General features: G+C 44.3%; 2 pseudogenes; both read right to left on the bottom strand.

Moving 5' to 3' along the window:
- Positions 1 to 8,375: 8,375 nt before the first annotated feature.
- LOC115312775 lies at positions 8,376 to 10,290 on the bottom strand (annotated as a pseudogene).
- Positions 10,291 to 12,865: 2,575 nt separating this feature from the next.
- LOC121835857 overlaps positions 12,866 to 23,602 on the bottom strand; it is a 177,008-nt pseudogene continuing 166,271 nt past the window's right edge.

Genomic DNA, 23,602 nt, shown 5'->3' with positions numbered 1-23,602 from the left:
ACGGGCGCGCACGTCCGACCTCGTTGCATTACGTTGCTGCTAAAAAAGCGTCTATACTCCGACGAGAGTCGAACGCAGCGTAACCTAGCGCGCCTCGGCGACTGTCGGCGAAGCCTTCGCCGAGGTAGGCTCGAATTTCGCTCGAATTTTGGCGTCGGCTGTCGATGGTCGTTACACAGAAGTCTTCACGCCAGCTCCAGTGATTGCCGTGCTCACGTCGCTGCCCCAGTCGGGCATCGTTCGGGCGGTGTTGTGTGCTCGTCTGCTTGTGTGTGCGCACAGTTTGCTGATAGTCATTCTGTTAACTCCGTTCGCTCGATGGAGTGAGCCGGCGCGTCGACGTGGACTTGTCTCGGAGCCGTTAAAATGTGTAGACCTAACAACACCACGGACGCGCTTAAAGCTTTCGGACGAACATCGGCTTCCCATTTCGGTGTCATATCCGTGAGTTATCGACACAAAAGTCTATTCATGAGGTTTAGGAACAGGACATATGTTAGAAGCTGGTCTCTACGAACCACAATCTACTTCTTGTTCGTGGATGTTGGTCGACATGGCGACCGGCTAATAGTTCTGTTTTTTTTTTTTGCTGAGAACGTATGACTTCCGTCAGAAAATAAATGCGTTTCTACACAAGTTATCTTCGTTATTTCCACGTTTTTCAGCCTACCACAGCGCGGAGATATCAACTGCCACGAATTGCAGCTTTTGACAGATATAACTGCTTTCATCATCACCGTTGAAGGGCAGCGAGGGCTGCCAGGGAGCGCTGCATGTTGCAAACGGAGCGGAAATTCTTCACCAGCGAGACCAAACCACGCTGTCGCCATGGCGACGCGCATGCGCAATGTGAAGCCATTCGTTGGAGCTTGTTGATCGACGCCGGAATATAAACACGGTTGACAATTCCTTTCGCAGCGCAACGCGGCGTGGCGAAGTGGACAACGAACGTCGTTTCACGTGATCGGACGTTAGGCTCGTCGTCGTCGGAGTATAAACGTACTCAATGCAACTAGAACACTACTTTCGCCCCATATTGGGATTATGAATTCGCCTTGTTCTAACCACAGAAGTATGCTATAGCAGTAACATTACCATTTGCTGTGAATATTAATAATATGAATTACAAAGAACACTTCAAAAAAATGTATGCATTAACTGCATCCGGTAATTGAATATGCTCTTTACCTCAGCTACCTTGCATCCGGCCAAGATGCGAAGGACATGACCTTTGCGTACAAGGTCGGGCTGGAAACAGCTCGGCTGGCTGTTCACGAGACCTGACGCGCCCTCTGAGCCAACTGTGCCCCATTTACATGAAGGTGAGCACTTGATTTTTACTACTGGTATTATGTTGTGAAAAATTTAATTTGTTGGGAGATGTCCATAGCCTAGAGACTCTGATCTGTAGGCTGTGGACAAACTGTAGGTCACATGCAATCCACACATTGTCTTCCGTGAGTCTTGGCAAGCGCGTTTGGAAAATTGGCGCACAAAGTCTTGTCATCTAGCCATCAGTTGGTTTTGTTTACGTAATGCCTGGTGACGTGCCAATACAGAAACCTTAACCCCGCATACAACCAACTACTTAATGGCTATTGCAGTAGTTGAAAAAGCGATCATGTGCAGTGCGCACTTATGCACCTTGGTAGGCTGAAGCTGTGGTACCGGGTGTGGTGAGAGTGGTGACAAAGGAATAAAGTGAAGAGCTACCCATCCTCTCTAATCAAGGCGCAGCCTGAAGGCTTGTGGCATCCAGAAGACAAACCTTACTTTTTGTGTCTACTCTCTACACACCAAATCAACTATCTTACGTCATGCCGCGGCAGTGGTGCTTGGGGCGCACTTCAAGTTCAAGGTGTGGGCAGAAAACTTCATGCGGGCCGGGTATTGTTATGCTTTCTTCCTAGAAACTTGCCTTCCCAAGGTTTTGCGGTATTGTGTAGACTGGGGCTGCACTGAAAGATCTAGGAAAGGCGTCGTGGTCAGGTTTCATGTGTCTCCTGCCCGCCCGATTTGTCCGAAAATGTCGATAGATGCCGTGAAAAAAGAAAAGTCGCCGTCAAACCACCATCGCCTGCGCCGGAAGTGAATTAAAAAAAGACTTATTGTAATAACATTTGTTTGTATTGTTCCAACATTAACGCGGGAGCACCACCATGTGGTACAAACCACCCGGTCCATGTTCAGTGCATCTTCACATTCAAACAGCTCTCTGCATGTACAAGCAGCAGTCGTCACATTTGAACGACTATTGCCTCTGAAACCTGCCAGGCCTATCCATGCCGTCGACATGGTAATTATGCTTCAGAATAATTCCAGCCATCCGAAATCTTGTAAACTTGAAGGGTGTCTAGGGTAAATCGGGGCGGTGTTGTAAACATTAATACAAGGTGATATGACAGTTGTAATCGGTAGTGATAGTGGACTGGTAACGGTAGGACTGAATTCATAATGTCGGATCCTGCCATAAAAGTATTGTAACACACTTCACTGCCAACTCCACTTTCATTCCAATTAATAGTGAATAAAATTTGCTTTGTTGGTGAGCCATAGCCTGATTTGTAAATTTATAGATGAATGTCTATTCTACAGCCCCCCATGGAGGCTGAATGGATCGAAATGGGAAACGGCTTGTCGCTGGGGTGGCAGTTTCCCAACTGCCTGGGAGCCGTGGCCGGAATGCACGTTGCGATCACCTGCCACAAGGACTCTGGCGGCGCCTATTACAACTATAAGGTATGTCTCTGGTACTTGTCACCATGTCTTAGATATAGCTTTGTAGTTTGTAAATGATCAAAATTCGGGCATGACTGTTGTACTTTGAATTTTTTATAGATATTATGAAGCCCTAATACAGATTATACCGTATAGGCACATGCGTTTTGACCCCCGGGACCACTGTTATAGTCTGTTCAGCTTAGAATGGATTACAGCCGATGCTGAAAGTCACCGAAGTCAATACAGAGTTCGGTCTTGCCTTGTGACCTTCTAACTGGCCAGAGGGACACACGCCTACTCAAGGCTCCTCACATACACAGAGCACTTGATTGGCTAAAGTGCTTATAGTTTTACTGCAATCCATCTTATGGTAAAACGGATCATAGTGATTAATGCTTTGCAAAATTAATGTAACAATCAACATGAAAGTGAAGGTGAGCAGAAACTTGTAGTAATTCTAAAAGCCCAAACTTTATGTGATTTGTGTAAAAGTAACAGGAAATTTGCTGAGGAATCCCTAAAGCAACAACCACGTGGAATTCTTGAAATGTACCCATATCTGTTTCGGCCAGATTTCGGTGTCGGTGCCGGATGTGGCTTGCTGTGCAGAGATAAATTGGAGACTGGTACATGGCAGACGTAAGGCTAAGTACAACTGCTAGAACTTCCGAGTCAGTCTCTGTGTGGCCTACGCAGCAAGTTATAAATATATCGAGATTGATGGTACAGCTTCTGTACTGCAACAATAAACGTAAGAGCTCATAAGTACTAAAGAACCTTTCTTGTCCAGAACCAGTGCACTGCCTTATTTCGCATCAGGCACATGCTAATGCTGAGAGACACTGACACTGGCGAAGCACATAAAAGCAGTTCGTGTAGTTGGGGCCAAAGACTGAATCTGTGTGCATGGTTTTGCATGCGTATCAGTCAATTTGTTTCATAGAAAAAATATATAAATAAATTTGAAGCACGCATTGTCTACTCACATTCTTAGTGAAGTTGCTACATAGCAGTCCATTAAGAAAATTGCAACTGCCAGAAAAAGTTTTCATAAGAATTGTATTCAACATAGACGGCATGAATACAACAGTGCTTTCTTCAATGTTTCGCTTTTTATGAATATAACAAAATGGGCACAAATGCAGCATGAATTTAGGGGCTAAAATTTTGTATAAGCTGTCCCATACTTTGCTTCTGATTATGTAAAGACGCAGCCGACGCTACAAGAGCGAGCATGCGGCCCTCAACAGTGCTTGTACCGCACGAGCGAGCATGCTTGGCAGCGAAGTTGAAAGCATGCAGCTCGCATTTGTAGCTTCTGCTAAAAATCTAAACCCACGCTTTAGAAATAATCGGGGCTCGAGTTCGCATTCTAATAAGGAATACTAAAGGAATCGTTAGCTTGATGATATCTGAAAATGATTGTGGCACTGCAGCTGCAAATAATGATGAATGTGAAAACATTATTCAGTTGACCATCTCCAAGCAAAAGTTAAGCAAACATGTGATGCTTTGTGTAATGTTATCATGAGCAGTTTCGTTAACAACAACGCCTCACTCTTTTCAGCACACCTTCTTCATAGTGCTGATGGTGTATGTCGATAGTGACTACCACTTTGTTTTGATCGACGTCGGGGCCTAGGGACAGCAGAGCGATGGGGGAGTGTTCATGGCATCTGATTTTGGGCAAGCCCTCGAGAACGGCACCCTCAACCTCCCCGACCTGGGCAAGCTCCCCCGGTGCCAGAATCGTCGACTAGCCCCGCAGGTCTTCGTCAGGGACGGAGCATTCCAACTTCGGCCCGATTTTCTGTGGCCATGTCCTGCAAAGGACCCGACCGTGGAAAAGCGGGTGTTCAACTACAGGCTCAGCTGAGGAAGGTATGCCCAGATAACCAGTTGGTTAGCTTACATTGCATGCAGTAATAACTGTGACAACACGAATTACAAAATATTTTCACATTCATTCTTCCACCCCACAGAAGCTGCACTGAAAATGCGTTCCACATCATGGCTGCTCGGTGCAGAGTCCTGCTTCGGACGATTAACCTGATTCTACAAAATGTGGACTACGTCGTCAAGACCGCGTGTGTGTTGCACAACTACCTGCTGAAACACCGCGAGCGTCCCGAACGCTATGCAGATGGGGATGATTGCTTTGGGAACATTACAGAAGGGTCCTGGAGAGCGGAAACGCCGGAAGCACCGAAGAAGCTGCTCTTCTCTATGCAGCCGACATTTGCTCGCAAATTCTCAGATTAGTTCGGGGCAGCTAGAAAAGTATACACCCATTAGTTCTCAAGTCCACCAGGGGAGGTTAAGTGGCAGTGGAAGTTGCCAGGTGTTGACAAAGAAAATATTCAGAAAAAAAAATATCCAGAGAAGTCTTGTGCTGAAAGGTGCAATAATGAAGTAAAGCGTTCCAGATCTGATGTTGAAAGAATCGTTAAGAGCTCCAGTGATGAAAGCGGCATCCAACCTTTCGTAGCAGGTTCTGTAGCAGACAAAACATTGGTTTGGGGCAGTCACTGGCCAACATTAGTCAGCGGATCACTTGCAAATTTAAAAAAAAAACTAATTACATCGCTAAATGAGTTCATCTTTGATAACGACTGAAGGTTCTTTGATACTGGAGCATATTATTTATAAACTTTTGTAATGAGAATGGATAGGACACCAAAGGAAGATATAGTGTTTTTTTAGAAATGAGCCTCTAGTCAGAGAAGATTCCATTTACTATGGGTACTAAAATATTAATGAAAAATGAGTCGAAGTGCAACACTTCAGTTGGGATAAAGCTTCTCTCCCCTCCCTCTTTCGCAGCTGATAGTTTATTTAACTTGTGTATGTAAGTTATGTAAGATGGTTGCAAAAAACAGCTCATGTATCAACAAAACTTCATCATTATGAATTTCTAAAGCAGCCACCGCCAAATATTATGAAAACCTTCACTTGTGCAAGTGACACGCTTTCTTACCAGCGTTGGACCCAGCGAAGAGTGAAATTTTGCTGCCTTTTCGATCGACAGCTTCACAGCAACAACCTTGAATACTATGTATTCCCATATAGACCCGGTGTTTTTATCAGCACAGTTTTTTTTTTTTTTTAAATTGAAGATCAACTTACCATTCTGACAAAACAAAAAGAAATAGAAAAAGTAGACCTTAAATAGTACTGTGCCTAATTAATGAACCTATAGTGCTAACCCAGAAGCTCACCTAAGTCAGCTGCTGCACCTAGCACTCTGGTGCAAAGCGGTGAAGCTCGCCACGTATGCGCTGGTGAGAGGCGGCACGGAGGCATGCGGGAGACAAGTATAATTAAATGATCTTGCCAGGAGTACAAGACCCTGGTTCTCTCTCCTCACAGTAGCCGTCCTACAATTTGGCAGTGTCTTCTCGCAACTTTTAGTCCCTCACATCACTGACATTGTCTGGAAATTTAGAATATGTCGGCAATCAATTCTTCAGCACATCAACCTACCAGCGCGGTTAACAAGCAATCTCAATACTTCATTTCATCTTAAAAAGAAAATGATGCAGTAAAAAAAAAAAAAAAAAACCGAGTTAGAGGTGAATTTTAGATTATTTTTATTCCTGAATTTGAACACCACGTTCGTTTTCCCCGAAGATGTAACCAAACGTGAGAAAACACGAAAAACCGCAATCCAGTCGTTGCATCGTAGAAGGATATTTCGGCCGCCAAGTGCGTGTCGCTCATGTGGGCAACGTGTGCAATGGCAAACGTATATTCCCCTGCACTGATATGAGAAACGACGTCCTTTACCTTTTTAGAAAACAAGGAAAGCGCGCGTGCATAGCTTTGATAGGCACTACAGATTCTGAAAACTACTTTCATGATGCAACACTTTGGGAAGGAGGGGCTTTAGCGGTACTTTGAAAGTGATTTTTGTAACCTTTGTGCACCAAAATGAAAAATGATCTCGGTGTTCGTGATCCTAGAGGCCAAATGAAGACGATTTAAGTGTTTTTATTGAAATACAGAACCGCCCCAGTTTCCCTTTAATTTAAAGCGCAGCTGCTGCTACGAGCCAATGGGATTAACCTACTTCAATGGCTTCGTCCATCTTTCTGTGCGTGGTCTTTCGTTGACTAAATGAATCAAGTGCAGCCGTAGCAAATGTCGCGTGACTCACGCTTTTAGTGTGTTCATAGTTGTGTGTGCTGGAGCCTTCCACTGTACTCTGACCCAAAATAAAACAAACTATGTGGTGAGTAGATACGCTCTGAAATACATATTTGTACTTATTTTCCTTTCCTCCAACTTTCCTAATAGTTAAACAATAAACGTTTTTTTTTTCTTTTTTTTTTTTTTTTGCTTTGCTTACGTTTGTGCAGGCGTGGCAAAATTTTTAGCAAAAATGTCACTGCAGCGCAAGATATTGCAGACTTTCGATTATGGCGCAAAAGGGCACAGCACTTTCGTCACTGGAACTCTTTCGAAGTCCTAACTAGAATGGCTCATTCAACCTTCACCGCTTTCTCTTTTGCTGTCCAGTACAGTTGACCCCAGGCAGATTCCACTGTGCCAACATCGACGCAAATTTTGTTTTATTAAAACTGTGTTAGGTAGTAAATGGCGATTTTGGTGTGCTCAGCATTGTGAAACGAAACCAATGTTTAAATTGTTCTTGCCTCTTTATGTCAATTTATTTTTGCACCTGTAAAATTTCTTACTTTTGTAACCTGCATTTCCAGGTATTAGTGAAGATGATGACTGTATTTTTAGTGAGTACTGTATAGTTTGCAGTGTTTGCTCCAGTTGCAAGACCTTGCTCTCAGAACGGGACCATGTCTTGTCTTTTTTAGTTCTGAAAATCCTTCTGTTTGTTCTGTAAAATAAAGAAAAATCTGTACTTCACTTTCTTTATTGTTATTCAATTGGTAAAAGTATACGAGCAAACAGCCACCGAAATGCAGCTTGCCAAGACCCTACCCTTACCCACCCACCCTCCCTCCCACCCCCCATCTCCCCCTAAACGAAAAAAAGAAAACATTACCATATTTTCTGGGCTTTGGTCCACACTCGGTGCCTAATACAAATGTAAAAACCATCCGAGGTCAGCTCTTGTACCAGGGCTAGCGCATTAAAAGTATCGTACCCAGCGCCCTTCACAAATCCCTGCTGTATTCGCTTACGCAGAAGCTTGAATCATACACGAAACAACATGAATATACTCTGTTACTCATAAAATTCCATGTCTTGTCGCAGTGGAGAGTCTAGAAAAAAAAATGTATAGTCTGCACTGGGTAAAATTTCAACTTTTAGACATGTGTAGTGTGTGCACCAGAATTTTCACACAGTTGTATGAGAATATTGAAAAAAACACTGGTTATTTCTAAACATGAGGTAGGAAATGTTAGAAATATAGAAAAAAGTAACCTTAAAACATCAAAACAATACTTAACATAAGCTTATGTCAATTACTTTTTTTTCCTTGACATCGCAAAAGAACATCTTTTAGTTATTTTTTGCAACTCCTGGCCTATTTTTTGCAGCTCCTGGCATGCATTCTTCTACCAGCTCCAAAACAGCTACTCGCTAGTCTGGGACCCGTGAGGGGTCAACTTGCCGCATTGGGTCGGCCAGCGACAGCAGGAGGTACTCGTGTGAGTCTATCCCCTGGTGGTTTTTCAGTCTAGCATTAATGCCTTCCAATTCTTCCGCGACCACATCCTGCACTTTCTTTTTTTTTTTTTTTTTGGGGGGGGGGGGGGGAGGGGGTTGCTTTGAGCGTTACAAAAACTCGTTCTTTTTCCGGGGTTGGGAGCAGTGCTGGGGCTCGCTGGCACCTCAACACATTCCGAAGAGCTCCCATTGGCAGCACTAGAGGTGCTTGCGGGGCTGTCTGCGCAGTGCACGTCCTCCACGAGCACTGTGTCCACACATCCTCTTGGATCCGGTGCTTCGTAGAGGTCGGCAATGCGCTCCAGCAGGTCATCTGCACAATCTTGTTGTGGTGTGCCTCGCCCTTCATCCACCCACGGGCACCGCCATATTTCCATAGGGTCCTGCAGAAAAGTATTCTAGGGAATGTGTTTTGTACTGGATTGCTTAGTATATGTAACTACCCTTGTTTCCGCAGCATTCCTTAAAAATGCCCATGAGAGACCTCGATTTATCTCAGTATGCCCCCCTCTAGGCGGAACTCCAGAAATGTAAAAAATACACTTACTGGCGATGGGCGACAGTCTCCCTCACGAACAGCATCTGATTGAAGTAGGGCAGCGTGACATCGGATATGGTGTCCTCTGCCCCACCACCGCTCCTCTACTGCTTCCCCACCTCGGCCACGTACAGGGTAAACCGGTCCCTCAGCGATTTCTATCGCCTTTGTACGAAACTGAGGCTCACTGAGGGAAATCAAGAGTTCATAAATTAACTGTTCAGTATCCTAAGAGGTAGGACAGAGTTACTTATATCACAAGTTATGTATAACAGTATGCAGAAAATTGATTCCAGGAAGGAAGAACCAAAATTTTTAAATGCAACTCCAGCCTTTTTTTTTTTTCTTTTTTTTTCTCGAAATTTGAAACAGGCTTGCAATTTCCGCTTGTGCTTTTCATCAAACTTTTTTTCCGTACATATTTTTCTTTTCCACTTTCTTAAGCAAGATAAACATTTACAAAATACCACCAGTTAAAACGGCAGCTGCCAAACGCGCATTTGTGCTAATGTGTAGGCTGTTCCACACACAGAAAAGAATTTCATGGAGGGACGCGTAGTTGAGGAAGCTACAATTAAAATAATTCAATGCTCAACAAAATGTGAGGGCGCGGCTTTCGACAATACTTGTGCGAGAGCTCAGTATGAGATTAGGTGGGGGCTTTCCGTGTTCGCGAAGGTGGTGTCACGGGACTGCTATGCTTCGTTAGCAACGAAACAATTCCCATCCTCAGGCCACCCCGCGAACTCATGCTGCGCGAAGCAGAGGCATGTGGCTTCACAAGATGCTTTCCTAGTGGGAGTACTCGTGCAAACTATAACACCAAATAACCTTCGCGCCCCTGTCTCTTCGAAAGCAACACATTTATTTACACGCTTTACAAAACACTGAACAGACGAAGGATGAAAGCATACACACTCTAAAAAAAAATAAACCGTGCGTATTCTTTCCCGCAGAACACTCGGAGAGCCAATCACCGCAACCTACGGAGACAGCTCAGCCAATGACGATGCCGAAACATGTTTAGACCAAAAAACGCAGTCTGAGTTGTGACATTAAGCAATGCAAAACGTCACGCTTGAATTGCTTAATGTCACAACTCAGACGGGGTTTTTGGTCTAAACGTATGTTCCGGCATCGTCATTCGCTGAGCTGCCTCCGTAAGTTGCGTTGATTGGCTCTCTGAGAGTTGTGCGGGAAAGTAAACGCACGGGCTTCTTTTAGAGTGCATACCGTCCGTTGGGTGGCAGCATGAGCTCGGCGATTCCCACCCAGAGCAGCTTTTTTTATTTGTATCGTGATAGTCTTGATTTTACCTGCCAAAAGCAAGGATTTGCGAATACTTCTCGTATTAGTCTTTCGTTGCAGATTGCAGGAACCATTACAGTAGGTACTTACATGTTATGAATTATAAAGACCTAGGAGTTTTTCTAACCCGTATCCTCTCTTGGGAATGTCACATCAATCATACAGCCGCTAAAGCTAACAAATCCTTTAATTATCTTCGTCCTACTTTATATCTCGCATCTGAAGAAACTAAACTTGTAGCTTATAACGCTTTAATACGCCCCAATTTAGAGCATGCTTCTGCTATTTAGAACCCCCACCAAGTCTTCTTTGAAAAAGAGTTAGAATCAATCCAAAATTAGCTGCACGTTTCATTCTGATAAGTTATAACCACTCTGAAGCGTTACCTCTTTGAAGTCAATTCTCCACCTTCCTCCTCTAAGAGAACGTAGAGATGAATGCCAACTAAAACTACGCCATAAACTTTTCTATCACTCCCCAACTTGTAAGTCTATTTATTGTGTACCTGCCTCATTCATTTCTCGCCGACTTGACCACTCCTGCAAACTTCACCTAGACATTCCCAGGACTAATATTTACAAGTTTTCACCCATGCAGCTCGCCATTAAAAATTGGAACATGTTACCAGAAGCCGTTGCCACGATAAGAGACCCTCAAGAATTCGCCGAAGCTGTTATTGGTTACCTACGCCTGTGATACGCCCATCGAATTCATTCTTCTTTTTTCTCTTGTGGCATTATTGTATTGTGTTTCTTGCCAATGTCCCCCCCCCCCATTCCTTTGTAATACCCCTTGTGGGTCTTAAGGGGAACTAATAAATGAAATGAAATGAGGTGAACAAAAACCACAAAGCAGCGAGGCCTACTCTCCGGTGCACCTCGACCAGTTCGGCGCCTTGGCTGTTCGAAGCTAATTCCAGCAACGTCAAAATACGTCGAGGCGTCGAGATCTGTCCTGGTCAGATCCCCGGGAATGCGCGTATTTACGCAGACCGAGGAAGCGGTCGTCTCGACGCCCGCTGTACGTCGGGATTACGCCCGCCAAAACGCCCGTAAATACGTCGCCAATTCGCCCTATGTGGTTCGGGCTTAAATGTTTGTACCACGGACAAATATTTTGTTTGTGATATTTTACAGGGAGCCTACGGTCGTACCTTCAATCCACCTTTCGCAAGAAGGTCTTGAATTCCCGATAAAATCTGTTATATCACGGAATAATATAGCTACGCAAAAACGGATGACTGAAATTTCTTCTGATCGACGAGGGACACGGATATCCGAAATTGGACAAGTATATGCACTTCCTGTCAAAAGTTGCAGATTAATCTTCACACCGTAACGCCAATTGTAATTTTTCCGACAACCACTAGACGTTTTACTGCATTAATTTAGACTTTATTACCTCCTTTCCTAATTTAAGTGCTTGAACGTATATTTTGACTCGTGTAGACAGCTTCGCACGATGGCTTGATGCAATCCCAATTTCAGACATCACCGCGTCCGGCGTTGCCGAAATTTTGTCAGAAAGTGGGCTGTCCCGTTTCAGGGTGCCATCTGTGTTCACTACGAATAGCAATCACCGCTTTAAGCCTCTCCTCTTTGCAGACCTTACGCGAAATTTTGGTGAGATCCGTATTCGCTCAACAGCATAGCATCCTGCCGGGAATGGAATAGTTAACCGATTTCATAGATAACTGAAAATTTTACTACGTGCTCACAGCTCCACTCCCTGGACCGAGGCCTCTACCTGCTGTTCTACTAGCAATCAGTTCTACGATAAATGTTGATACAGGGGTATCTGCCACTGCTTTTGCAGATGGCACCACAGTACGTCTGCCAGGTGAATTCCTTCATACTACATCGCCTGAGTTTTCTCCTTCTTTAAATTCAGATCTCAGAAACTTCGTTCACAGTCTCAGAAAACATCTTAAAGAGGGTCTATAAGTTCATCACGGGAAGCTAATAATAACCGTACCTGCATCAGTTCCGAGCTTAAAGCCTGTACTCACGTGTTAAAGTGGTAAAAGAAACCGCTTTAACAGGCCTAACAGAACCCATTCAAGGTCATCAACCAGAATCTCAAGTACTTCAAACTTGACAACCATAACCAACGCTAAAAATTATCAACCCGCAAACTAAGACCAGCTTACACTGACGAACCTTCTCCAAATTTCAGCTTGAAGGCAAGACAAAACACCAGTGCACTTCATTCTTCGCTTTCAGTAAAAAACAATTTCCATGGGCATTTACAAGTGGACATAATATTTTGGACAGCTCCGAAAATTGCTGCACAAACAGTTTTCCGTCCACAATATTGCCTTCATAGCTGACTTTATGTTGAGCTCACCCCGCTCAAGATGCCTTCTCTGAAAACACACAAGACGGACTCCAGTGCTTCGGCCACATGCTCTTGCATTTTTATAGACGCCTTGCGGCACAAACCTTACGGGTTACGCAGTGTCGACTTGCTTGACGAGGGGTATGCATCCCCAGACGAACTTCCGGGCATAGGTTCTAAAACCTATGTTATTTTGCCTTTCTTAAGCCAGCAATGCAGTGTCAGCAGATAACCTTCGTTGGCGTCTGATAAGCTTTAGTTCCACCAGTGCTTTAGAAGTCAGACTGCACCGAGCACCGCCGCCCACCTTGTTCATGTCTTATGATTGTCGCCCTGTGCACTGTCGCGCCAAATTGCCAATTTCTCCCGCAGTGAAAGCACTTGGCACATCTGAACTTGCAAGAGTCTGCAGAATCTGATTTTGAGCCACGACGTGGACAGCAATCGGGTGATCAGAAGTCCCTGCGCTTCCGAAGAGCCTTGTTACATATTTTTCGGCGCCATCTGTCCGGTATGGCAGCGTTGACTTCAGTCTCCTCTGACCGCGTCACCTTCATGGCCATGACGTTATTAGCGGCAGGTTCGGTAAACAAAAAATACGATGGCCTCTGCTTGCTTCAGCATTACATCGCTCCGAGCCAAGAACCAGCTTAGGCACGTCTTCACTTTTTTATCCCCATACCAGACGGTCGCAAATTATTCGATTCAACATGCTACCGATTATACCTTTCTCTACTTGCGGTCGTAGCTGAACAAGGAATGTCTGCATGATTTCACCTTCATTCTGGTGCCTGTAGTAGAAATAAAAACAATCCTACTATTTTATTCGATGTCATTAAAAAAAAAGTCATCAGTGCTTTCATTAAATCTTCGTTTGACAGTGTGTTTACGGCATTTGGTGTGCCGGTCGTTCCTGACACTTAAATTGTTCCTGCGCTCAGTACTAAAACTAGTAACACTCGCTTCTTCTCTGGAAACGGTATGTAGACAACTCATCTGTCTCGTCGTTGAAGTGCGTTACGAAGTAGGCCATCTCATCAGTTGTGTTAAAGCTGCCTTCTTGAAGCATATTCTCAATGGACGAAATGCCGGCTGTGCGAGTATCAAATCTTGTCGCCCCACTAGTAGCGTGAACAGATCAACTCGAGAGGCGGCATAGCAGCAACTTACCACAATGCATATAGGAACACGTAGCACAGATTATACCGTGGCAGGATTGATCGTCTTTTTATCCAGGGTCACGGTGGTGATGCCACTCATTAAATTATTAGTCACTTACCCAACCACAGTCATTTAAATAATGCACACCCTACGGTGCATAGACACACCCCGATTCTTGGTGTATAAATATTACCTTTATCACACCCTCACAATTCATTGGCTGTGCGAGCACTGAACAGGAAGTGATCCGTCCTGTGTTTCCGCATTTGGCCCGTCTACTTGCTGAGGGTTGTGAGACGGCTCCTCGCTAAGACATTCTGCATACGCAAGCTTGTATCCAAGCATTCTCCATATTTATATTCGCGAGAATCAAGTGCTCGCAAACCAGCAATGCGGCCGATTTCTAAGACTCATTGACGATTTGGTCATTCTTTGTTGAGACCAAGCGAAGGTTGTTTCAATGTTTGTGCTTTTTTATGAAGAAGGTGGGAGGGGGGGGGGCGGTACTAATGTCATAAAAGTAAGTCTACTTGAAGTGTCGATGCTGCTCGTGCTATCTCCTCTAGTTCCCTGAAGCTAAGCCTCCTGGGATGTGGATGAAAGCGCGTGTGGCTCTAACTGATGGCCCGTGCTACTCTTTCCATATCCTGGACCGCCGTGTCAGAGGTGTCATAGAGCCCTTAAAAGGCCCTTACAAACTCTATGACAGACTCCTGCGTGTTCTGTTTGCGAGCACGGAGCTCGTCCTGCATTCGGATTAGGTAATCCGCTGGCAGAAATTCCGCGCTGATACGCGCAACACTCTAAAAAAATCCCGGGCGTCTACTTTCCCACACAACACTCGGAGAGCCAATCACCGCAACTTACGGAGGCAGCTAAGCGAATGGCGATGCCGAAAGATATATTTAGATGAAAAAACGCAGTCTGAGTAGTGACATTAAGCAATGTAAAAAGTCACGCTTGCATTGCACTCAAACAGCGCTTTTTCGTCTAAACAAATGTTTCGGCACCGTCATTCGCTGAGCTGCCTCTATAAGTTGCGGTGATTGGCTCTCCGAGTAATTGGCGGGAAAATAGACGGACAGTTTTTTTGTTTGTTTTATTTTTGAGAGAACAAAGTGCACCATAGTTCAGAATTTTTGTTTTTTATACTTTTTTTTTTCAGTGATACCAGTCAGTGCGACTGGCAAAATAATGAGTGAGCAATGTTTCCTCATCGATTGGCGACGCCGATTGGTAGTCCCATAGTTCCGAGACAAACATTGCCACTGGATTCTTATCCGCGTACCCCGGAAAACTCGGAAGGCTAAGCGAGATACGGTAGGAGGTCCTTAAGGCCGGGGATGTTGCAGCAGGAGCGGAACTTGAGCGCGCCATCTGCTCCTGTTGTAACTGAAGAAGCCTGGCCATGGCTATTCTTAGTTCTGATAGAGCCCCTCTAATGATTCGTCTTCCGGAACTAAGAACCTGGGCTTGGAGTTTAGTTCCTTGTTTCTGGCGGTAAGCTCCTCCGTGGGTGCGATGATAGGCAAAACGCCGACTTCACTCACGCTTTTGTCGCCGTCTTCCGTAGGCGAGGCCCTGCTGTAGTGTGTTGTGTGTGTGTGTGGGGGGGGGGGGGGGGGGGCGTTAGGCGGCTCCGAAAAAAAGTAGAAAAGCCTTTCTCTGCGCCTGTTGCTTCGAGACGCTTTCGCGTGCAGTGAAACATATTTAATAATAAAATGTGAAGATGATTACGTGAAAAGCGAAAACTGACCCAGTTTCCAGAGATCCTCCCACACGAGTAGCCTAACACGTATAGGCGCAAGTGTGGGATGGCTTTTGCTGCTACCCGTCTTGTAGAATGACCCAATGCACCGGTTCTTCAACACGTAGTCATTTATTGACTCCTTTCGCCGCGCGCCACAGCCCAAAAAAGCCTCGTGGATACTTCCGCTCCGTCACCACGCCCGCGGCCGACTACGCCTCTCCACCTCGCCACAGAAATCACGGGACACTATTCAACATGCGGGAACATGGTTCAACTATTTAGATTGCCACCTTGCGCACAAGTGCTGCCGACATAAAAAAATGATAGATATGATCTTTCAGAAAAAAATGATCTATAAAAATGGTCTTTCAGAAAAGAAACAAATGGGGTAGGTTGCATGGGGGACGCAGCTGCAGAGAGGGGCACGTGAAAGTGCCACAGTCAACTGAAGCCGGCCGTGGCAGTTTGCGTTCTTATATCCAGCGCTGGCGTCTTCATGCGTAGGCTCGATGCTAAAGTGTACCTGACTGGAGCTCCGATGTCGTCTTCGCACATGCGCGCAAGAAGTGATGACGATGCGTTGTTCTGGATAGCCATTAGTCTTGTCATTTTAGCAGATACTGCTCGCTCGAGAAGCTTCTTACCGTCGACTGCAGTAACGGATCTGCCGAGCACCTGCTGAACGATAAGCAGGAAGAGGAGATTAGGTGACATGTTCACGGCGGTTTCACCGCGCCCACTGAAGCCGGCCGTGGCAGTTGGCGTTCTTATACACATCGCTCGCGTCTTCATGCGTAGGCTCGATGTACGTGACTGGTGCTCCGATGTCGTCTTCGCGCATGCGCGTAAGTAGAAGTGATGACGATGCGTTGTTCTGGATAGCCAGTAGTCTAGTCATTTTAGCAGATACTGCTCGCTAGAGAAGCTTGTTACCAACGGCTGCAGTGAGGGATCTGCCGAGCACCTCCTGTACGACAAGCAGGAAGAGCAGATTAGGTGATATGTTCACGGCGGTTTCGCCGCGCCCACTGAAGCCGGCCGTGGCAGTTGGCGTTCTTATCTCCATCGCTCGCGTCTTCATGCGTAGGCTCGATGCTAAAGTGTACCTGACTGGCGCTCCGGTGTCGTCTTCGCGCATGCGCGTAAGTAGAAGTGGTGACGATGCGTTGTTCTCGATAGCCGGTAGTCTTGTCATTTATACAGATACAGCCCGCTCGGGAAGCTTGTTCCCGACGGCTGCAGTAAGGGATCCGCCGAGCACCTTCTGTACGACAAGCAGGAAGAGCAGATTAGGTGTCATTTTCACGGCGGTTTCGCCGCGCCCACTCAGCAGACTACCCAAATAAAAGTAATACCCTGGGAAGGTAGAAAAGTGCAGCGCGCAATAAACCAAGCACAACACCCTAAAAAAAAAAGCGCGCAGGCAAAGTTCACTTTTCATAGGCAATATCAGTCGCATCACCACTACAAATCCCACTTTTTTGTATATTACTTTATGGTAGCTGGGTGCGACCAAGTGCGGAAACTGCGCAGGCGCAGTTCGAGTACCTCTAGTCCTTGAGACAGAAGTCTTCCAACGGTAATTGACTGCAACATAGACCTGACGAAAAGTTCAGTTTTTTTTTAGATTTAGAAAAATATAATGCAATGTGAGTTTCCTTTTTTAATTACCGGTTTTGAAGGGTTCATCAAGGGAAATTTCGAGAATGTACAAATTTTTTTTTTTTTTAGAACAAAAATTGCGTTTTTTCCTTTTTTTGTTTCAAGAAATGTCGACGGCAATGCAAAATAAATGACATAAAATGATGCAAAATTGTTAGACGTGAGAAAAGCATGCAATTATCTCCAGAAAAAGGTTCAGCTCAAAAAATTAATTTTAACAGATGTTTAAAAAAATCGCTCCATAAGCGTAAATATCAGTCTTTCTCAAGAGGCCAAGTTAGTAATTTTAGATTAGTTTAAAAATAAACGTTGATAAAATAAAATAAAATAAAATAATTAATTTACGCCAGTTAGAATGCTGTACACATTAAATATATACGTTGTAGGTTTTCTTTTTTTTTTGTATTCCAGTGGCCCTGAAAGTTCCGGCTGCCGGCATTTGGAAAACTATTTGTTCCATCTCCTCTTTCACGTGATTTGTTTTACTATAACAATGGAGTGCCTTGCTAAAGTAAGGGATGTTCAGCTATGTGCACATGTTTTGCTGCGTCATATAAACATTTCTTTATATCAAAGGAGGCATGGCATACCTTTACTCAATTCTGGTAAGTTTGCTTTCATTGCAGATACAAATAATTCAGTGACCCTATTTGACTCCCGCTATTTGTTTATGAACAAGAATACGGGGTGACTTAAATAATTGTCTACAGACATAAAATAATTATTGTGGAAAGTGCCAATTCAATATAAAAATCTCATTAGTGTTTGCTCTGAATAGGTGGCAGGCTTTTGTGTTGACACAAAAACATTTTTGCATCGACAAGTTTCACACAGGACTATCAATGCGGTATGGACTGATAAACATTCAGGTTTGAGGCCCCCTCATAGACTGAAACCCGCAACTGAAGCTCAAAATCAGCCATGAGTGCCGGTCTTCGATACAACGGCTGGCCCCGCTCCCACGGCTCTAATTAACGCTATCTTTTTTCTCCTTTCCAGCAGCGGTCTTGCTTCCCACTATTTACCAGCCCTTCGCATTACCTTCCTCGTCTTTAAGCTCTGCGAGGTTTGTTTGTTCTTTTTTATTAAAAGTGCTTGCTCAGTTGCTCGTGTGTGTAAAGGAGTAGCGCCTTAATGGGAAACCTCGGCATCTGTTAGTACGCTTCTCGTATCGGAGGTACGCTTCCCTAAATATGTGAAATGGTGTGTGTTTTTACAGTATCATTTTGACATTTCTAATTACGTGGCTAGAGCTCATGCAGGCTCATCCAAGCCCAGCTTGTCACACACATGAATGACCCGTTTTCTATACCGCACACTTGATAATATTTTTTGTTTTACTAAACGCAATCTGCTAATGCTCCCCATCAAATCTGGAAAATAAGGGCATTCAGATGACCGCTTCCGCCTGCACGCAAGTGCGCCATTCTGAATTCAAACTAAATTCTATTGCGTCTTTATTGCTCTCTGTATCTTGTTTGACGAGTTTTATACAGCTGAACACACTTACAAAAGTGGCGAGACGTGCAGATTCCTAGCTGCAAGATCCGGCATGCGATAATTATGCATTTATGGCGGAACAGTAATGAAGGTTTTACAGCGCCAGACAAATGTAGATACATGGCTGAAAGCACTTAGAATTTGATTCTCAGCCAAGGATCAGGTGTATATGTAAAAAAACTCCGAAATTGAAGATATGGGTGATTTCAGATAAGATCGACCAAAGGATGGCTAGTCGACATTTTCAAATCAACTGATGTTTTTATATGGTATTGTCTAGTGTCTGGTATTAACGAATCCAAACTTAGTTTTGACTAGAAAAAATACTTGGGGACAGGAAAAATCGTAAGGCATGAGGTGGTGGACAGTTGCATTAACGTGCACTGATGGAGGGGGCCCGTTTGAGAGTGAATAACTAAAGCGATAACATTAGGAGAACTCTAATACGTTTTAGGCACAAACTATGGGTATAGCTTGCTTGTAATATAAAGTAATCATATTTATTCAAAACTTATTTATTTTTCTAAAAATTGACAAACATGCCTGCTCGAACGACAAATGGCAAAATTTGGAGGTCTGTATCTCATGAAATAATTTAATCATTATGATATAATTTGCAGATATTATTCTACTAATATATAGCTAATATTTAAAAAATAACTAAGGTATCTGTGTGATACAATAGTTAGAATATATTTAGTCAAACATGGAAAAAAAATCAAACAAAGAAACATTCCGATGCGAATAAAAAAAAAACACCACCCTCGATTTTTTTTAAATTTAGGTAACCTGTTATACTCTATTTCGGCATTCATTTCCATTAAAAACATGTTGCATCATTTTATTGAGAAAGAAGATACAACTCCCCAAAGTAGGGTCCTTTTTCAAAGCCTACACTGAGCAGTGTTTTATACAAGAACTGACTCTGAGTTCCAGTTTCATGAAACCAACACACATCTTTTATATATTTTTAGTCAGATGAGGCCAATGATAACTAAAGAAATCGTTCACACACTTAAATTAAGGAGAAACTACTGTGTACAAAGAGGTATCATATTACGGACTAGTGATCCCAGAAAAGATCATGCAGCCATCGGCCACTAGGAACTTTGTTTACTTTATTCTCCTGCGACACTATATGCTATTCCCTCTTCCGCTCTACCTTCATCTCTCTCTCTCTCTCTCTCATATATATCCCTGATATATATCCAGAACAAAAACATGTTCAAGCATTCCCTTTCTGCGTGGTAGTGTTCTGTGGCTAGCAAAAGTCATTTCCTCGCTAAACTCACGATTATGGCAAAATAGTTGCCGGAAACCGCAGACGACACTCGTCGCTAGTTCTGGCAAAACGGCCGATACAACCTTTTTTTCGCATTTCCCCGCTCGCTGTCAAGGACAAGGGGGTTCGCTTCAACCAGCAAAACATGGCCGCCGACGCCTGTTTACTGAGCAGTCATGCCTGTCGCCATCTCACTCGCTGGCGTCACGGGCGATAATATCAGGCACAAAGGGGCACACCAACGGCAGCATTATCCCCAAATACTCGAGCCTCGCGTAAATGTATAGAGTGTAAACGCTGTCGCCATGTTATCGTAGTAAGACCGCCCCCCCCCCCCCTCCCCCAACGGGGGACTGCAGTACGCGACGGCGTACTAACACAACGGCGACGATATCGACATCGCGGGCTCCGAATTTTCCCATAGTTCTACTCCACGGGCATTTCTCGAAACGCTTGATATTGTGTACGCCCGCCTAGAAGGATTTCAGGCGCGTAGTTCAGATAAGGCGGTTCTCCGCGGCAAAAGAAAGCAATTTCGCAAAAGCTTAAAAGCGGCGGCGACGCGTGTGCGGTGAACGCTTGTAGTTTTGGTGTAGACAGGGTGTGTGTGTGAGTGAGCTCCTCAGCCTCGGACTTGTCACTTGTGCACCCAGTAGTTCTTTCACTTGGCAATTATATGCCATCAGTTGGGGTTTAATTTCTATTATTTATGTATACATTATGAAGACGTCCTGGAGCTCCGAACGAGTGTTTTGTGCAGATTAATTTTGCAAACACAAAAAGACTATACCAAAGCAGCGGAATTTTCGAAGTGTTGGCGAGTTGGACCTAAACACGTTGAAGCAAATTCTTCCGCCTGACTGTTCCACCAAAGTGAGTGCGGCGGACTACCTGTGCAACCATTGCTTCATGCACATCACTAAGGAGATCTCGATGCGAAGCTCAGAGCAGTGCCCTGACATATTTGTGCCAGCTGAAGAAGCAATTGAAGATCTAAATCGCAGCATACTACCGACAGATGTGTCGCCGCTGAGACAACCAAGCGTCGTAAGAAGTCGGGACAGGCCTGCCTATGTCAAGAGAAATCAGACAGAACTGGAGCAGGTTGCTGTCAAGAATATACGCTCAAGGCTACGTATTGCGTACGACAGGGACGCACCATCGGGGTCGTCCGAACCAACATGCTCCACATGCACTGAGTGGGTGGACAACTTTCGGCAGGCCTTTGAAACCGCCACCTCTCTCCGGGAACGTTGTCAACTGCTTACACTCCTGCCGTCAACACTGACGAGGAATGAGGTTCAAAAGATGATTCCACGGGCCTCAATGTACCTCATCAGTAAATCCCGAAAACTCAAGGAAAAGCATGGCGTGTGGTATGAGCCAGATCCTTACACGAGGTGCAAGGTGAGCCCTGAGAACCTGTCTGCTGCCCTAGAGTACTTCACGAAAGACGAGCTACAATGTTCGCGCCAAAGTCCCAACCAGAAGGACGTCATCTCTGTCATGCTCAACGGAGAGAAAACGTTCGTGCCAAAGCTCTTCATGACACGCTGAATACGAGAGGCCTTCCGTATATACAAAGACAAGCATCCCGATTCCGGCGTTGGGCTAACGAAATTTTATTCGTTGCGCCCTAGGTGGGTCCAATGTATTCCACACCAGGAAGTGTGCGTTTGTGTGCGCTGCGCCAATTATTATCTTTGTATTGCCGCTCTAGAGAACGTTACAGGCTCAACATTCAACACTGGTGAAATGAACTCGGCATTTCTGTGCGACCCAGCAACAGAACTGTGCCTTCAAGGAGACTGTGATCACTGCCCAAAAGGCCAGTTTCTTACACTCCAGGAACTTGATATCCCGGAGGATGAAGAGATTGTGCTTGCAACATGGGAGTCCGGCGACCTTGTGAAAAAAACTTTGGAACCTGAGAGTTTACTAAAAGTCATCCAAGTGACGGTTGGAAGTTGGGTACTTCACAACCATATCCGGCAAACGCAAGGTAAAGCGATCTACGATGAAAAACAGTGCATGCAACGCGGGGAGCATTGTCTTTCATTTTGACTTTGCTGAAAACTGGACCATCGTGCTTCCTGACGAAGTGCAAGCATATCACTGGAAAAAAAAACAAGTTTCGATATTTACATGTGTAGTGACGACAAGAAAATCTACAAACAGCTTTGCCATCATCAGCGAGGACCTGTGTCACGACGCCGCTCACGCTTGCTTGGCTCTAGAAAAAGTGAAGGAGTGGGTTGAAGACAGCGTTGCGGTATACTCGTACGTGACGTACGTAAGTGACGGCGCCGCCAGTCATTTCAAGAATCGCTACCAGCTTCACCAATTTACAAATGACGATTGCCCACAAGCCCAGTGGTTATTTTGTGCATCTGGACATGGGAAAAATGCATGTGACGGAGTTGGCGGACTCGTGAAGCACCAGGCCACGCTGAACAACCTGAGAGAACGTTCAGTAAGCGCAATTCAGACGGCCAGGACAATGGTGAGCGTTCTATCAAAGAAACTGAAAGGCGTGCATCTTGTATATCTGGACGAAAATGAGGTTGTTCGGTATCGTGAACAAAAAAAAGAAGAGTGGCTGACGGTGCGCGCCTTCTCTGGCATTCAGTCTTGGCACGCGTGGCGGCTCAGCAAGTCATCAACAGAAGGGACCTTTGACGTATATGTAGCACGGACAGTCGGATCTGCTTGGAAGCAACTTTATTAAATGGGTACAGCGAGGAAAACCTTAGCGTAAAGTGCCGAATTTGATTTCCCAAGGACTGCTCATTTTGAATGCAGGGACATCTTATTTATCACATTTTTCTTCACGGGGTATTTAACCTACTGTTTTTGTTGGTGGTTACTAATAATTTTTATCTGATCACTATAAAAAAAATCCCAAAATGTTATCCTCGAGCAGGATAAAATATATCGGCTTGCCACGATTCATTCATACACCGAGAGCATCGAAGCTGCTCCAGTTAGGCACTATGGCATCCGTCACCTGAAATCGTTTGTAATCGTAAATACACAGCCAACCTAAATATCTTACTATTATATCTTTGTTTTTGTGTGTGGAAGTAAAGTTATTTATTTTACTCTAGATGTAAAATATACCGGAAGGTACAACTTCACACTGCATCATCTTTTCTCAAATCATTAGTCTCTAATATGATACCACTTTGTACGCTTATGTAAAATGCTGTATATAGTTTCTCCTCCCTTTTACTGTGTGACCGATCGCTCTTTTTATCAATGACCTCATCTGAATAAATGTATATAAAAGATTTGTGCAAGTTTCATGAAACTGGAACTCAGAGTCACTTCTTGTATAGGACACTGCTAAGTGAAAGCTTTGAAAAAGGACCCTCTTTTGGGGAGTTGTTTCTTCTTTCACAGTGCAATGATGCAACATGTTTTTAATAGAAATGAATGCCGAGATAGAGTATAACAGGGTACCCAAATTTTAAAAAAATCGATGGTGGTGTTTTTTTTTTATTCGCATTGGAATTTTTCTTTGTTTGATTTTTTTCCCATGTTTGCCTAAATATATTGTAACTATTGTGTCACTCAGATACCTTATTTATTTTTTCAATAATAGCCATATATTATTAAAATAATGTCTGCAAGTTATGTAATAATGATTAAATTATTTCATGAGATACAGATTTCCAAAGTTTGCCATTTGTCG

This window comes from Ixodes scapularis, unplaced genomic scaffold, assembly GCF_016920785.2.
Source record: "Ixodes scapularis isolate PalLabHiFi unplaced genomic scaffold, ASM1692078v2 PGA_scaffold1__304_contigs__length_218370807, whole genome shotgun sequence".
NCBI classification, from domain to species: domain Eukaryota; kingdom Metazoa; phylum Arthropoda; class Arachnida; order Ixodida; family Ixodidae; genus Ixodes; species Ixodes scapularis.
The sequence above is the reverse complement of the archived record's forward strand: the minus strand, read 5'-3'. Positions and strand labels throughout refer to the sequence as shown.